The sequence below is a fragment of the Zootermopsis nevadensis genome, unplaced genomic scaffold, assembly GCF_977971745.1.
Source record: "Zootermopsis nevadensis isolate Lab colony 2312 unplaced genomic scaffold, Znev_1.0 Znev_ptg000001l, whole genome shotgun sequence".
Lineage (NCBI taxonomy): Eukaryota > Metazoa > Arthropoda > Insecta > Blattodea > Termopsidae > Zootermopsis > Zootermopsis nevadensis.
Genome location: NW_028259133.1, coordinates 9,001,188 through 9,018,792, shown reverse-complemented (window position 1 = coordinate 9,018,792; position 17,605 = coordinate 9,001,188). Strand labels below are relative to the sequence as shown.

The 17,605-nt window shown below is 36.4% G+C and overlaps 1 protein-coding gene and 1 long non-coding RNA gene across 5 annotated transcripts in view; one reads left to right on the top strand and one right to left on the bottom strand.

Moving 5' to 3' along the window:
• Positions 1 to 17,605, bottom strand: part of LOC110838342 (homeotic protein ultrabithorax) — an 879,469-nt gene that overhangs the window by 744,789 nt on the left and 117,075 nt on the right. The gene's annotated exons all lie outside the window — the stretch shown is intronic.
• The window catches only part of LOC110838345 (uncharacterized), a 62,307-nt gene that overhangs the window by 38,594 nt on the left and 6,108 nt on the right, over positions 1 to 17,605 (top strand). For both annotated transcript variants that reach the window (XR_002546069.2, XR_002546068.2), the window contains exon 4: positions 15,855 to 16,005. This is a non-coding gene — a long non-coding RNA (uncharacterized LOC110838345). The remainder of the gene's footprint in view (positions 1 to 15,854; positions 16,006 to 17,605) is intronic.

The window sequence follows — 17,605 nt, the reverse complement described above, 5'->3', positions numbered from 1 at the left end:
CTGAGGTAATTTATGATTTAGATTAACCCGTATCATGCAAATTAAAGTATCGGGAAAGTAATCAGAAGGAAAAATAAAATAAGTGTGCACAATAACGCAATATGGCATTAAGTACAGGTCGCAATAAATAAATAAATAAATTTTATTAACCAAGGAGAAGCATGGGGTGTGGTAAAAAATCGGAAAACAATTTCCGAGCTACAATGTCGCTCTGTCTATTGATTAATATGTAACAAAAGACGCTCATTCTCACAGAGCACGTTTTTACATAACTTAGTAAGGGACAAGATGTAAGATTTAGGTCCTCATGGCGGTTAAAGTATTTCGTGGTTTTGACGCCGTATGGACTAATAAGTACCTCTGAAACGTCGGTAAACGACCACCAAATTATACGGCGCAATAATCCAGAACAAACATTTACATTGACTACATGCACTCATTTTTCTAAAGTAAGTTTAAAACACACACAAGTGCTTTTAATAGGGCTTTAAGAAATACTCACAACCATCAGCGTTATTTTCTTCAATATGTTGCTGCTCTGCAGTGTCTACTACTTTAGAAGATGCAATGTCAATATTTGAACAAGAGTTCATTGCTACAAATAAGCAAAATCTTGTAATAATTTGGATTATGAGACAAAGAAGAAGGCGTGATTCAAATTTTCTTTACTGAGTTAAGTATAATTAGAGCCATTCACTGCGTAATGTCGGCAGGAAGCTATCAGGCTGTAGGCAGCCATATCTATGTTACGATGAGTTAGCAGCAGTGTTGGATAAGTCTTCAAACGAATAAATGCATTTATGTTGCGCCATCCTCACACAGTATCTGGCTGCAGAAAATGTGTAATGCAGTCGAGTCTATGAACTTTTGGGTTATCTAAAATGACCTCATTCAGATGATTTACAGCTCTAAATATAACCAGTAAATACATTTACATTTGTATGTATGCTTCTTCCTTCCACAATTTTACGTTTTTACAATCCTGCTTTTGAGCCCCGTTGAACATTAGCGGAAAATTATAACTTCGACAGCGTCAAAAAATGTTACGTTTCAGAAATTTGTTGTATACCGGAGATAATGTAAATTCTTAAACAATTTATGATTATAATGAAAAACAAAAGAGCAATCCTGTATTAGAAGGTGTGATGTACTGGCATGATTTTCTCCCGTGGAAAGGTTAAAGGTCGAAAATATTATTGCAACTTTAGTGTGATTGTATAGCATGAGACAGCCTGTACGATACAGTGCTTAAATTGGTAAATAATTTGATGTATGAAAATGCAATAGGCAATTCTGCGTATTTTTTTGGAATGCAAGAAAGTAACGAACTTCATAAAGATCCTAATTTAGAAATAGATATTCAGTTGAACCCGAAATAATGTTTACTACACAGAAACAAATACGTACTAGCACACATTATTAACACCAGGGGAATGCTTAACTAAATTACGGTAAATTTTGAAATAAGAAATACCAAGTTGTACTTCTCAGAACTTTGAACTCAGAAATATTGAAGTCCTCTGAACTAACCTAAATTCAATCACTGTCTTCCAATTTCCTTTTGTGATTCCGCCTTCACCGTCTTTCATATTTACATAATCTACATAAAATAAAGGCAGGTGTTTTACTCAGACATGAAATTTACGAGAGATACATGCAGGGGGAGTTTGTATTTTTTTATCCTAAATTTGTCCTATATAAGATTTAACTGAGGGAAGATTAATCTTCATGGAAGGTGCAGGATTCTGTGTGTAACGTTATTTTGTAGCAATCTTGTATAGAAGATGAACTGTACACAGAGAGGTGTACCTTTATACAACGTAACCTGCATCTTTAGCATTTAAACACTCAAATTATACACAGAAAGCTCATGGAATACTTTCCCCAGGTTAAACACTTTATAATGCTGTAATAATTCTGAGAACATTGAATAAATAAGGACACAGTAATTTATTCAAGAAGGGACAGAAAAACAATAGAATGTATACATGATAAAGATCATTAGTTTTCATAACTTCCCAACACATTGAATCACTTTGCCTGGATGAATGTATTCATATAGGGAAATCTAGTCATATTCATTAATAAGTGATTGAATTTTTTGTTCCTTCCACTGCGTCAATATTACGCACCTATCCCCACTTTACCCTGAAAAACCCACTCTTTATTTTGTAAACCATAGACCAAGCATCGATCCCGCCTCTTTTATATACAATCCACACCCTCGTCTCTGAATCAACCCACCACCTCTATGCTCAACATACCCTTCAGATAACTGATGTCATCACTAACGGCTGTATATTGATGGTGGAGCTCATTTAGACAACCTCCCTACCAAATACCCAGCCATACTCTGTATACCAGCAAAATCCAGGGACTTTATCCTAGCCTCGAGTTACCGTCCCGTTCCCCCCATACCCGAAAATCCCCCAGGAGAATCTACTCTGGTGCATATCTATCATACATCATAATTCTCTGAAGATTTGGCCGCATTCGGTTGGTAGGCGTGGTTTATCATTTATAACCCATATACAATGCTTTAGTCTATAGCCCCCGAGCTTAGATAAAACAGGCACAGCGATGGTGATAGGAAGCTCTGTGTGGTCGGAGGTGATTGCATGAACCCTCGCCTTCTGTTACTGATAACTGCAATGCTGACAACATTCTGTTTTTCATCCTAAAGAACAAGTTCGTTTTTTTGAGATTTCTGGTTCTCACTGCGGTGAGTCTGAAGATGGCTGTCTTTAGGGTTGTAGTCTGGCAAAAGTTTACCGATGTTTCAAAGGTGTTTGCTGCCTCCATTACCAGAAAAAAGTTGGATAATAATGATATTTTTTCAATTCAATTCATTTATTTAAGTGTTTGCCAACAGCAAGAAGCCAATAACAGTAAAACACTGATAATACATACAATAATAAAACGAATAAGCCCTAAGGTCCTTAGTGCCTGAGAATGAACACAATTTACATGACAGTGAAAATATATAGGATGGGTGGGAAGTAAGTAGGCACTGAGAAATGGTTATAAGCGATTATTTAATCCCTACTTACTTCCCACCCACCCTGTATATAACATTACTGCAGGTAAAATTATAAAGACACAAACTTACTTATTCAAAAAACTTCGTGCAAGTAGGCAATTATCCATTTGACTGGAAGGAGTGTTGTGTAATACTGTATAATAAATAGGAATGTAAATAAAAACTTTATCATCATGACTATTTACTAGTAGTAATATTCTTGACATATGGCATCCACATAAACATTAAACATTGAAATGCTGAAGATTTAACTGATAACGCTGTCCGGTTAGTTTTGCATGCTCCTTGTCACCGGTATCAAAATCCCTTCGTAGTCATTTTTTTTCCAAATTTTACTACTTTTCTCATGTTCTTGAAAAGCAGCAGAAACAAAATCAAAGGAAGTACCACATTTAATATTTTAATAACATTACATGTTACTGAATAAAGTCATATACCATATCTGACGTGCTGAATTGTTACACCGAATAGTTAGGTAATTACAAACTCGGTTACTCTGTAAAGGTGTCTTAACTGCGTTGGCTTACTCTGAAAAGGGGTAGATGTTTTGGTCGGTATAAATGTCAGATTGAAATGTGCTGATGATTTCTGTTGGTTGGCTAGCATATTGTCGTCTCACTGTTTGAAAACCCTGCCTTAAGGGAATACAACAAAAATTATAATTTCAAAACATATTTATTCGCTCTCGTTAGACACGAATCTACAACATCGAAAAAAAATTACCAGTTACATCATCAATAACAATTTCAGGATCTCTCTTTCTCTTTCTGGCCAGTTTGATGAAGCACAACAGGAACGTGACATTTTGTTTTTTTGCGATTCATCTCTCTCGAATAAAACAAGAGTGATGATTTATAGCAAACAGTATAAATTCGCTGGTGTAAGGTACGTAATCAGTACCCCCCCCCCTCACTTCTATTCCCGTGACATGAATAGTACAGATAATGAACACAAGTAGAACCGTAGCTAGCAACAATAAAACACGACAGACATGAGAAAGAGGAAGACACGAAAATAATAGTAGCTCTGTGTAAAATGTTACAGTAGCACACACACTGCTGTATAACATGCGAGATACCTGGCAGTGCGAATGTGAGAAAGAAAAATTATAACAAACCCTAGCGGTGTTCATTACGTTGCAATAACCACTCGGACATTACAACCCCCGTACCCTCTTCACCCCCCCCCCCATTCTGTGACACCCCACTACGACCGTCGATAACCCCTACTTTTCGCCTTCATTTCACCCTCCCGCCACAAGCACATTCACACACACATATAAGCCATAAAAATACTAGAATATGCCCGCTTTCAATGCGTGAAAAATATACATGTTTCACTTTTGTTCAAACTGTCTCTTTCATATGTTAAGTCTTTCATTTAAACGAAATGTCACTTGGCATACTCGTTATGGTAATAAAGGTCATAGCCATGTTTACGACACGCATTCCATTTACCTTAAAACGGACTATGTTCATAATAGATACATTTTGTTAAAAATTCAAGAGAAAAGGCTAGAAAACAAGCAATATTGACACAAAGCTTTTCAGGGAACCAGTTAAATTGTCTATGACAATAGAAATATCAGTTCTTTCATACGGATTGAAAGTCTTGAACAATAAGGCAACGTCTTTTCTGAAATCAGTATTTTGACTTCCAGAGACAAAAAAAAGAGACTAATCTTCACTCAGAGAACGTGTTTCACCATACCAATTCCCTTTCATTTACTTAGCTTGTCCAAAACTTGTAATTCGTAAGGAAGTATTAGCCTTTCCATTATCTTGTGCAATATTAGTTCCCTTAAGATTATTATTATCAATGTAATTTTTCTCTTTGTATTTTTCCTATGGGACCGTTAATTTAATCCCAATATTGTTTTTTAAAGTATCGTATCTAAAATCAATGTAATCACTGTAATCCATGTTCAATTCAGTAGAGTGCAATTTTTTACTTTAATACAGACAGAACATATCACTATTCCTCACCATTAAAGTTAATGATAACGCTTCTCACACAATATTATTCGTTACAGACAGAGAATATATGACACTTGTTTCCTGTACGTGAGAATGTAACGATTGAATTCTTCTTCTCCCCAAAGGGTGAGATGACGTGAAAGTCCATCATCTCGCTGACTGAGACGACCTGCTACCATTAAGTGGATTAGGAGTTATCCGTACAAATAAGCGCTTCACACCGTGAAGTTTTGAACAATCAATCAATCAATCAATTGCGAGATTCATTAGCTAGAATCCATATTACAGTTTCGTTGAATGTGACTTACAGAAAAGTCTTAAAGTTATGGTGTTTTAGTACGTATTTAAGACATTATGTACCAACTTCATCTGTAGACCAGTGAGTCTGTAGTCGGGCCGAGGTCTTTGAGACGATGACAGTCGCCCAGCTAGTCAAGTAATTTAATTTAGATTGAAGGGTTGGTTTCCGTATTGACACGATCAAGCCATTTGAAGCTATATTGTGACAGCATTAATCTACACACTCACACAGCATTTTATTAAAATCTGCTTTATTATTATTATTCCTTGTTTTCTGACTTTAATTATGCATTTTCGAACTTACCCCTTTTTCTTCCTTTTTAGAACATCTCACGATAGTTGATTTGATCAGCCTAACAATATTGCATGAAAACTATAGATTATGAAACACGTTCAATTATCAACTCTTAGACTTAAGGTTTATAACTAAAATTCAAATTTATTTCCGGGCAGTATAAATACTAACTGCATAAAAGTTACGTAGTACATACACTACCAAACGTTAATTTTTCTCTTCTTTCGCATTCGAAATTGCATTGAATCATACAATAGCCGTCCCGTGTTTGATCAAATGCTTGAATTTCTTATCTTTCTCGTTAAATCTAAAAGACACTTATTAATCAGGGTTGTCAATGATGACAAGGGCATGGCCCCATTTCCCAAACAGAGGCTAAACTGAAAAGGCGCACACACACAAGTACAAGCGCGCCAATAAACTATCTGCATCCATTTCGAAACACCCAAAAAAAATGCACAATTTTTGTCAGTGACTGTGATTATTTTAACTGTAACAATTCGCAACGATTCGATGCGGCGTGCTACTTGTAGTTTCGTCCGTTTAATCTGATACTTTGCTGCAGAATCATGTTTCAATGTTTTCAAACAATGAATAACTGGAGTTTGCGCAGAAGAGGAAATGGGTTTAAAGAGATCACGATCACAATAATGTAAAAATCTGATTTGTTTCCACCTATAACTTTTTTTACAATTGGTGGTAAATTGAGGTAATACGGTGGATGTTTGGGAAACGGATTTGATCGAGAGGTATGGAAAGATGACACACAACAGGAGGGACGATGCTGAGGGTACAAACTGCATTATGTTTACTGACACTACGGCGTGAATTTGTTGTTGAATGTTGTTATCCATATCATCACATTGGATGAATGTTATATGCGGAGGGGTGATAATAAGGTAGCTTAGTTATTTGATACGCTGCCTATACAACTGAATGTTAAACTAACACAGTAACTACTGGAGCTAGTTCAGTTTCACACACAAATAATTCATTTGTTGGATGCTCAATGTATCTAGGCAGTCATAAACAAATAACCGACAACTGCAAACAGATCGAACGATGATAAACATTCCATTATATTCCCTCCCCTTAAAGGAAAATCAAAATAAATTAAACATACCAAATTATAGGACATTGTGACATTTAGAAATTACCGTGCGATTTCTAAATCACTGGCCAGTTCCCAATTAAATCTGTTTGTGCACACGTTTTCTGTCGCTAACTTAAATGTAGTTCTAAATATTCATTTTGTAAGATGATTACACAGTCACAATGGTTCACACTGTAAACATGTCTGTTTCCTAATTTATGAAAGTTTGTATGCAAAGAGACCTTTTGGTGTTCTCACTTTATTAATTAAATTGACAGCATGATGACCTCCCATTCTGACAATATTTATAAAATTGTAAATATGGTACCAAATTTTCACAACCATCTTGAAGACTGCCGGGAAATTCTAATAGATTATCAAACTAGGCTAACGTCACTAGCAGTTAAAACATAGAAGTCTCACATGTTAAACACACAGTTAGGCGTATGATTACACAAAACTGAGGCTCTTGTCACAGAATTCGAACGTTAAACACCTCTAATAATAAACCCAGCTCCAGCTAAAACCCATCCTCACAACCTGTTTCTCCAAATAAGATCTATTTTAATGTTATCTTTATATTTCCTTCTCGGTCTTTCAAGCGACCGTCCTTGAAGAGGTTTCACCACTAAAATTATATCTGTATTTTATCTCTTACCAATTACGGTTCATCCTAACCTCCAGAGACTTTACTATCAAAACATTATTAAATTATCTGTATTCATCACGAATTTGTACCTTATGTGATATCCCAGTTATTGCTCAATTCATTTTTTGGGGGGGTCTATACATTTCGTTGAGCAACTTAATTTCAAACACTTTGTAGTGTATCAAAGAAGGAGACCATTTTCGTTTTCAGAATAAATCAATCAGCAAAATTATACTTTTGTGTATAGAATAAATTAGAATTCAGAAACCTAACTACAACATGGTTACACGGCACAGAATAAAATGTAGATTACGGATGCATTTTGCGTCTTCATTTGTTATTAACTTGAATTATATTAACATTAATTTAATATTTGATTAATATTAATCCAAACCGATTGAATGTCTAATAACAGTTATCAAATTTTTCATTCTCCTTATTGGCGAAATTAATTTAATTAAATTTTATTTCAACAGGCATGGAGCAATACAGAACATGCATTGTTCTATAAAATTGGCTTTGCTTCTGTACTATAAACATACAATGAAACTTAAAGCAATGTTCAGACAGTTTCTTCATTAGGCTGATGTGAGATGAATGTATTTTTCATTTGAAGAAAATTTAGTATTTTAATAAATACTGCCGTGTGTTGTAAAAACACTTTTAACTTTGTGTGTATGAGCGCGCTCGCTGGTGCGTATTTCGGCCACTTAAAGTAAAACACTAGTAATATCTTTATTAAAGGCAATATTCATGTATGTGTATGTATGTGTACAGACATTCTCATTTCACAGGCCTGTATTTTGTATCCTTTGAACTGAGAGAATAAGTACACAAATCCTTGTTTGAAAATGTGTAGTCCTAGTTGTCAGTCACTGCAAGTGAAATGTTAGTTTACATTTTACGATAAAAAAGTCCACACATGTTTAATACTCGAAACGTTATATTTAGAAAGCTCACACGGATTTTCAATAAAGATCATAAATAAAATTTATAGTATTCACCGAACAATTTTTGGCATGATTAAAAACCTGTTTATATGTTTTCGTTTTGTTTGAATATAATATTGTGCGTGCGTGTGTGTGTGTAATATGCGCGTGGACTGGACGGTCTAACAGTGGAATTAGATTTGTTACTCTCACAAATTCAGAACGTAAAGAGCTACAGCAAATGGTTAGTGGTTTTGTTTTGGGTGGCAACAGAATGCGAGGCATGGTTTTACTTTAATTTGTAGCGCGCAAGTGATATATTGTGTAGTGTGTCTGGGAAGTAAATTGATGAGGTTTGCAACTAAACTATGCTTTTACTCATGAATATCTGTTAATCAGAGTCATTACTTTTCTATTTGAAAAGCAAATATTTATGTATTAGACTAAATAAAGGTATAGGTCTATTTTTATTGTTTCAGAATAATCTCTACTGTTTTATGTTATGAAATGAAACAAAAACCAATTTGCTGATATTTTCTAAATTTAGTGCACACCGAATTTGTTAACCACAATGCTCTAACTCATTCTATCTGTTCTCTCCCCTCGGAGGGCAGCCACTGAAACTACATTCTACATTAGCAAAAAACACGTTAGATTTCAAAAGTCGAGACAAGTGTACGTTGCTAACTGCAGAAATGTGTACGCCATGACATGTTTCAACCAAATTTGCAAAAAACCATGTAAGAAATTACTGATGCTGCTATAAAGTGTGCAGAAATTTCTCTGGTTCAGCCATTTCCTCAGGACCACTGTGTTCGATTCTCAACGCCATTAATCACGTCTGAATAAGAAGAAGAAGAAGCGGAAACCTTTCAATTTAATCTCCTTCTTTAGGAAGGAAAATCCTTTTCTCTTCTACGATTAAACTGGCAATTTCCTTCCCATCTCCCACCCCTTTCCTTCCACCTCCACGCTAATCTATAGTTACATGTAACGTGGAATTGGATTTCCCAATCTTCTCTTAAACCTTATAGTTTCACCCACATCCTCCGGTTCAATCCTCTAACCACACACACACACGCCTTTGCCCTTCTCTTTGTTAAAACAAGAAAAATATAACTTCTGGCTGCATAGTCGGTCCTTTGGTTTACAGTAGGTTGGTATAATTCTAGTAGTATAACAAGAGCTAATTCAACAATCAAATACAGCTTAGTCTTGTTATTGATTCTGGTAGATTTTGCATCGCTATCAGTACCTCAGATTAAATGGCATCTAATAACAAGGATGATTAGTGAGTAATAAATTGGAAAGGATATGGAAGGAAGCGATCATGGCCTAATTGTAGGTACTGTGCAGTAATATGTCTGGAGGGACTGCGAAAAACAAGAGAAATTCTAACCACTCAGTCGAGAGGAACAAAAGGTTACATTACGCTTGCTATACTCCTTGCAACAGAAGCTAACTTGACCTTAACAGATTCTTCTATTTGTCTTTGACTTGGCTGTGAACAGTTAAAAGGACATATGTATGTAATATGACATGAGCGGTATAGATAAGCGAGATCCGTTTTTACATACCTGTAATTATCATCTCTTATTTGCACTTCTTTTATTGCAGGTATCCCAATGCTCAGTTAGGCATCACGCCATCAAAACGTATGGGGCAGTGGAGGCGTAACTCCACGCATTCTTAACATGGATACTAGGATGTGTGTTATTTAGCTCAACGTTCGGTCGCTTTAGCCCCAGGGAAAGGTCCCCAATTCCCATTCTATAAGCGGTTAAGTGGTCCCCAGGGTCGATCTAGGCGCATTGACGAAGTTAAAAATATTTGCCCCTGCTTAGAATCAAACCAAAACCTAGTCACTATGCAGAATGAGCTAACCCGGCTCATCACTGTACTTGATTCTTAGGTTATTAACTATTTAAGTTAGGCCCTACACAGCGCTAGGTAGGTGGGAACATGTGCATTAAAAAAGAAAATTTATTTTACGGCACTTCCCTGGAATTATTATAAAGACACTGAAGAAGACCATGAAAACCTTCAGGGTAACAATTTTTCCGATAGAACTTCGAACCGATTGCCGTGAATTAAAATACAGAGCTAGATCTAATTTTGGTCAAAAAAACGAGTATTTTTAAATGCCTTACGTTTCATGTAATTCCAGAGAGTAATAATGGTTTTACAAATTATTTATTAAAAACAGAAGACAGTAATACCAATAATAACTTAGAGTTTACAGTATAGCTGATAATTCGCTACATATATAATACACAAGCCTGTGTATTTGAGTTCATACAGAATGTGAACTCATTGAGAAACATCGTATTAGCTGTTACTTACTTACTTGAGACGCAATATCACGGCTCGAGGCAGTGATGAGAAAAGTAGATCCACCCCGAAGATACTTAAGGGCGGCTCAAGCCTGCTTTGAATTTCTCTTCATTTATTTGCTTGGTTGCTTATGTATTTGTGTATCACTTGAGTAAACTTCTATACCACGTGACACAAACAAATTAGACTGATCGTTAAGATTTAATTTTAATAACTTTCAAAATAATCATTATGATCTTCATGAAGGTAGACAACTTTTGTCTGCTCTACTAAGTGACCAATTCTAACATCCATGTAACAGAGCAGAAGCTGCCATTTTAAACGTGTGTCCTTACTCATTACGATGGCGAGAATTCCCTTAATGGTTCCGCATACATGCTGGAATTTGAGTAATTCATTTTTGCAAGTATTTTAAAATATAATTAGGAAATATGTTTAATACTTGTCCTCTTTCAAAAATAGGTAATCAGATTATGAAATGTTGAAACCATGTTCTCCATCCATCACAGATATCAAAGGTTCTCCCTTTGAACTGGTAGGTCTGTATTTTAAAATTCTATTCTATAACATGACAACAGCACATTTAATTTTAATAAAAAAATATCTCATAGAATATGCTGGCACGTGTGTAGTGAAATTCAGACCTAATAGCGATCAATGATTCAGTTTTAAGGTCTTGATCAGACGACGTGGCCGAATAGTTGGCACTTCTACTTCGTATTCCGGAGGTCCCGGGTTTAAATCTTGGACCACAGACCTGCTATCCTGACTAAGGTTTATTATCGAGTGGAATAAACGAATTGAAATAACCGCATTACGAATATTAGAAGTTAAACATTTAAAACTTCGTACGAATATTCTAAAATTCTCGCGAGCACCCCAAACTCCTATCCGAGGGCCCTAATTTGCGTGCTATACATATTTAAATAAACCACAAATAATACAAAATGGACGTCTTGAGCTGCACAAACAGGCAATTTAACCGCTGAACCTTAGGTGTTTCCAAACGTTTTGTCATTGTAATGCTGTACGTGTAACTTTATTATGCGATTATTATGCTATAGATAAGAATAAGACAGTCTGTATACACAGAGAACGGTCGGGTTTAATAACATTTGCATTCTGAAGGAATAACGGCGCTTTGCAGTGCTTCGGTAAAGTAATTAGAGAGGGAAAGATAAATGACAAGCAATTAGTCTTATTAGATAATGCAATAATTCCTCAGTTATAAGATACAATAAGGGAAGAACTGCTTACGGGGGAGCGAGTTGGTTTTTATATATCAAAAAGGAACTCCTTTCGCCCAATTATCCCACACCCTTAACCAAAATTCTCCAAAGTTTCACTCCAATTTAATGCTTCCTTTAAATCTCATTTCTTGCTTCATCTTCCAACCCCCTTTTCCTATCCTCTTGATTCTAATCCCTCTTCCTATATCTCATCCCCAATCCCGTTTCACAGTTCCATATCACGCCTTCCATTTCCTTACATTGTGTCTTTGGCGTTGCTTATCTGAACCCTCACTAATGTATCCCCTTAAATATGAGACAGCTCAAAAAAGAAACGAAAAGGAAGAATGAATGCTGGGCGCATGAAAACACTTCCGCCTATGAAGTTTCGTGAAATGAATAATCAAATCACTGCATTACTCTCTCTTAAGATTTTCTTTCTTACATTTACTAAACCTTAATTCAACAACGTGCGTTATATATGTGCTACTAAACCACTCAGTTAAATATAACACTTGACCCTTTAAAGCCCACTGGCAACTACATGTACCACCTGCTTTAGCAATCAATAACTCTGAATTTTGTCCGCAGGGTGCATTTATGGATTTTGTATGATTTTTAGAGTAAACAGCTATTATTTGCTTAGCATAACCAACTGATCTTTGAAATATATAACTTCGGCTCTGACCCGAGAGCCAAATTTATACATTGAACTCCACCAGCGAAAACCTACAGACATAATCGATGCGTTGTGTTTTGGAACAGGAAAGAACTAAAGTTTTAAATACTACTCATATGATCTTCGGAATCAAAGGGAACACTTATTTCACCAACATTTTCTGTCATAAAGTTGAATCGATTAGTTTGTAATTGCAATAAAAATTACGTAGGTCACAAACGGGACCACATCAGTATCACGTGTTCCGACCTGTCTAGTAGTGCATCGCCAAACCAATAAAATGGGAGGGATATTATCTGTATATCACAACAGCGGCATAATATTAAAAAAGATAATATTATTACTAAAATATAATACCTTAGCACTGTGGTAAGATGGTTGGAATTAATGACATTACATTTCCGTATGACACGGCTTCTACCGGCTTCAACTCAGCAAAATCGAACTCCTTGACGTTGTTGCTAGTGTATAAGGATAAGAATACCCAAAGTCGCGTTGTCCATTTCGAAATTAAATAATCGCTAGATAAGTAGCCGCTCCACTGCTTAAGCTGCATTTTATGCTAAACAGCCCTGCATCTAAATACGTATTTTATGCTGAACTTAGTTAGTAAAAGGGAACTTCTCGAAGATGGATATCTTCCGGGTTCTTGCGTCGTGTAATCTGATAGATATTTACCGACGTTTCAGAGGTCACCCTGACAATTGAGACAGCAAGCACATCTAAATCTTAGAGGATATCCATCGTAATACTCGCCGCCGTAAGAATCTTAAATCTCGCAAGATATTTTTTGTTTGGTTGCAATCTGTGCAAACGTGGAGTGTTTTATAAAGCAATTGTTCCGGACACAATAGAGAGCAGTGTTTTTGACACCTTTGTCTCGCCATTCCTTGCGTTACATATATGAACTTCAACTTCATTCACCCATACGCTTCACCGTCTCCTCAACCACCCAACCCCTTCAATCTTTCTACCCTCCGAAACTTCGTCTTCTCTATAATCCAATGAAACACAAATTCTAGCCTTCCTTATCCAATAAAACATTGTCACCCTCTGCCTCTTCCCTTAAGAGTCTGTGTATTTTCTTCTTGGGGGGTTCTAGAATAAGAGGGTGGGGGTGGCTCATTCTGTACTATTAAGATTAACATTAATTACTTCCCTTTCCAACTACGGAACGATGGGCACGGATGGTGTCTTGTAAGAAAATGTAGTTTGGTGAATGTGATAGTTGAATTATATGGTGGTAGATGTGTGGACGGCTCTTTTAATACATATTTAACAGTAGTTTCAAACTAGATAGCCTGGAAATATAAATATTATAATGGTTTTCCAACTTGAGCACGGTGCTTGCCAAACACGATACCGTATTAATATAATCGACGAACGAACTCATTGAACAGAATTCCGTTTAAAAAACTAGAAATAGTTTTTTCTGGTCAATATACTTTCTGCCAATAATGTCCACAGGAGACCGCTACTGGATTCGATCATGCGCCAGATGAACCAAGCACACGCCCTCCCGCCATGCTTTTTTCAGATCTATTTTAATGTTACCGTTCCACCTTCGTTTATATCTGTCAAGTTGCCTCTTCCCTTCAATTCTTCTAAATAAATTTTGTAAACATTACTTACTGCCTCATAATATATAGAGGCCATTTAATTATTTATCTGATCACTGTAGTAACATATCAGTAAAATTTTACCCCTCGTTACAAAATTTTATCTGTCAAAATGTAATTTTCAATTTGTAAAATCAATTATCTAATTCGACATGATTTTTCTATTTTTCACAGTACTGTTACACACACCATAAACAATCATACTTGTTTCATTAACCTTTTGAAGCCAAAGCTATTCTAAGTAGTGTTTAAAAATTCAGTCCTTAACTCAAAACACACATCTCCATCACAAAAATTATGTGATAAACGTTGCTTAAATTTGTTAAGCGTGTGTTACCACTGAACTTGAAGGTGACATGGTTAAATAACTTTTAAAGCACTGTGGTTACTGTATAAACCATTGTATTTATGGGTTTGGCAAAATTATCTGAATAAACAGAGATTATTTCCATTAAAGTATTAAGCAGCTGATCTTTTATTGACGCCCATTGTTTTCTTTAAATTTTTTACTGGACTCAAGTTGAAAATTAAACAAAAGGGCACGTATTGCAGTGCTATCTACAGTCCACAGATCAGGAGAAAATCCCTGCTAGGAATTCGATATACGCGCATGAGTGACGACCGATCCTAAAAGCATTCGTTCCACAACCACTGAACGAACAACAGACAACAATCTTTCATGTGTTCTAATGGGTACAGCTTTAAGATTACCTCACAGCGGCACAGTGATTTAATCTAGAATATTATCGCAACACCCGCAGAACACATTAGAGGTACGCTCACTACACGCTACTCGTAACGGCTTGATGTTTTCTGTCTGTGTGTAGTAGCGTAAATCTCTGACGTATCACACTTCCCACCAGTAGCAGCCCTCTAGTCCAGCTGATAAGTAACATTCCCCCCGCACCGCACCAGAAACGACTTCCCTCAGCAGGGTTTTTCTCGTGATCTGTGGACAGTACACTACGCTAGAGCTCATTGCCTAAAATCGGGCGTCAAGTTTTATATATGAATTAAAAATGAAAGAATAACACATTCATACCAAGACCAATTCACTTTAAAAATGTTACATTTCCGACTGACTGAAGGAACTCAGCAGAATTTATTATGTAGCTTGACTGCCTACATACATTCACATTCCAGGTTCCTGCTTCTTAGATTTAGAATAAGAAATCCAGTGGCAGAGAATCCGGAAGCTGCAGTTATTTCTGGACCGTTCGTTTCTCGCCGCTGTCCTGGTTACAGTTTCTAAACTCGAATAAAGAAGCATCAATACATCACGCGGGCTCAAAGAAGTAGAGACCACTTAAGCGTATACTCAAAGGTTTATAAACAGACTGAAGAAGTTGGTTTTGTATATTACAATGTGACGCTCTTGTGCACTTGGAGTCGAGATTAATCAGGAAAGCGGCGACAAACCAGTAGGTTATTCAAGAACACAAAGTGTAGGTAATTACACTATCATAATTATTTATATATAAAACACATTCCACTAAATTCGCAGAATTCCTTTGCATTCGGCCTCTTTTAGTACACTATTCTCTACTATTCTCCCACCCCTTTACAACCCTCTTTACCGCCAAGTAATTCCTCTCCCCTTTACCTCCCCATGCATCCCACTTCTCCCCCTTAAATTCTAGTCACAATATTTATGGAAATTAGCTGTCCACGTCCTTAAATGAAAGTAATAAGTTTCCGACTGCTGCTGCAGATGCTGCCGGAGAACGAAGGGAAGAAATGCGGCGAACGAGGGAAGAAATTCAAACAAGTAAATAAAGATGGGAACGATGAAAATAATAGGAAACACCAAGGAGGCGACAAGATGAAAATGCAGAATGCACTGGTTCAACACTTCATACTCGGTAAGATCTTCAGTCTCAAGATTTCTGTCTTCTTGTTGCGCTGTGTAGTCTGTTCGATGTTAACCAACGTTTCAGAGGTCATACTGCCTCCGTCATCAGGGCGACATATTCCTTTCCCTGATGCCAGAGGTAGTATGACCTCTGAAACGTTAGTAAACATCCACCAGACTACACAGCGGAACAACCCAGAAGACAGAAATCTTCAAACTCACTGCTGTGAAAACCTCAAATCTTACATCTTCAGTCTCATTTTTGCAAACTGTCTCACTGCTTCTCTTTATGGAACCCCATGCAATTAACAGGTTATCTAAATACAGTGTCCACGAGAACTAAGAGGCATCCACCAAATAACCGTCCTGTTTAAGAGGTAAAGATTCCTGCAGTGCTATGGCAAAGTAATTCGAAAAGTATTTCTTTCAAATCTCGGCCCGGATGTTGGTTTATTCAGACTCATGTATTTGTGGCAAAGTCCAAGACTAGACAGGCATTAATTAAACTATGGTTTGTGTTAAGATACAAAACATCGTATTTTCTTTTTTTTAAGTCAGCATTACGTAAGACTTACAAATCCTGTTTACTGTGTCATAGACCTACAGACCTACGCATTTACAGCTTACAAAAATTCAGAGATAATTCTTATGATCACGTTTGTTTACTTCTGTTAAGCCCTATTAACTTCACTAATAATTTCTGAAAGCCATAAGTACGCGAACAGGTCTCAAATAATGACAAACATAAGGCCGATATTGATTAGGTTTAAAATTTGTTCACAGTAAAAATAAATATATGCGTATTAATTTTCTGGCCACAAATCGGTTCCAATTTTGTCAAACCGTCCATTCCAAGAAACTAACCTAGAAGTTTCAGTCTGGAAACACTTGGACACCAATCGCTAATGGCTCGACTGTTTCAAAAAATATACAAACCTCTATAGAGCCTATAAATCGTTTAGTTGATTGAAACTCTGTTTCAAAATGTTTATTTTGATACTTCCCTTATTTGTTGTACATTGCGGAAACTTCCTTACCAAAATATTTCTGATATCCACTTGTTTAGAATCTTATCAGTGGCATTGCGTAACCTAGGATTTCTGTAAAAATCATTTCTAATGCGGTATTTTAACTTGATTGACTTGTCGATTGAAGGTGATGAATCGATTACTAATTATGAAAGAAAATGTAGAGGTAATGCTGATACGTGAATTTCGGAAAACTTAAAAAAAGTTGAGCCCCATCCACCTTCAGTCACATTTGAACCGGAATGTGACCAGTATTACTGGAGCACCGATTCATGCATAACACGACACTACATCAACTATAGTAGTTATGAAACTTAGCACTTAAATAGATGATCATGAGGACAAAACTAGGAATGACAATGTGGTACGAGGTTTGACCAAAACAATTTAAAAATTACAACCTAGACTCTAGTAGCGGCCTTTCGCCTATTCAATAAAACAATGAAGTTTCTGGTATTTTTCCACCATTTCCCATATCATAGCCGAGTAGTCACAATCATTCGTCATCGCAACCCAACCAATAAGAACCTTCTATCCTGCGTGGGGACCTCTCACCCCCACTTCATCTCTGAAGTTCTCATG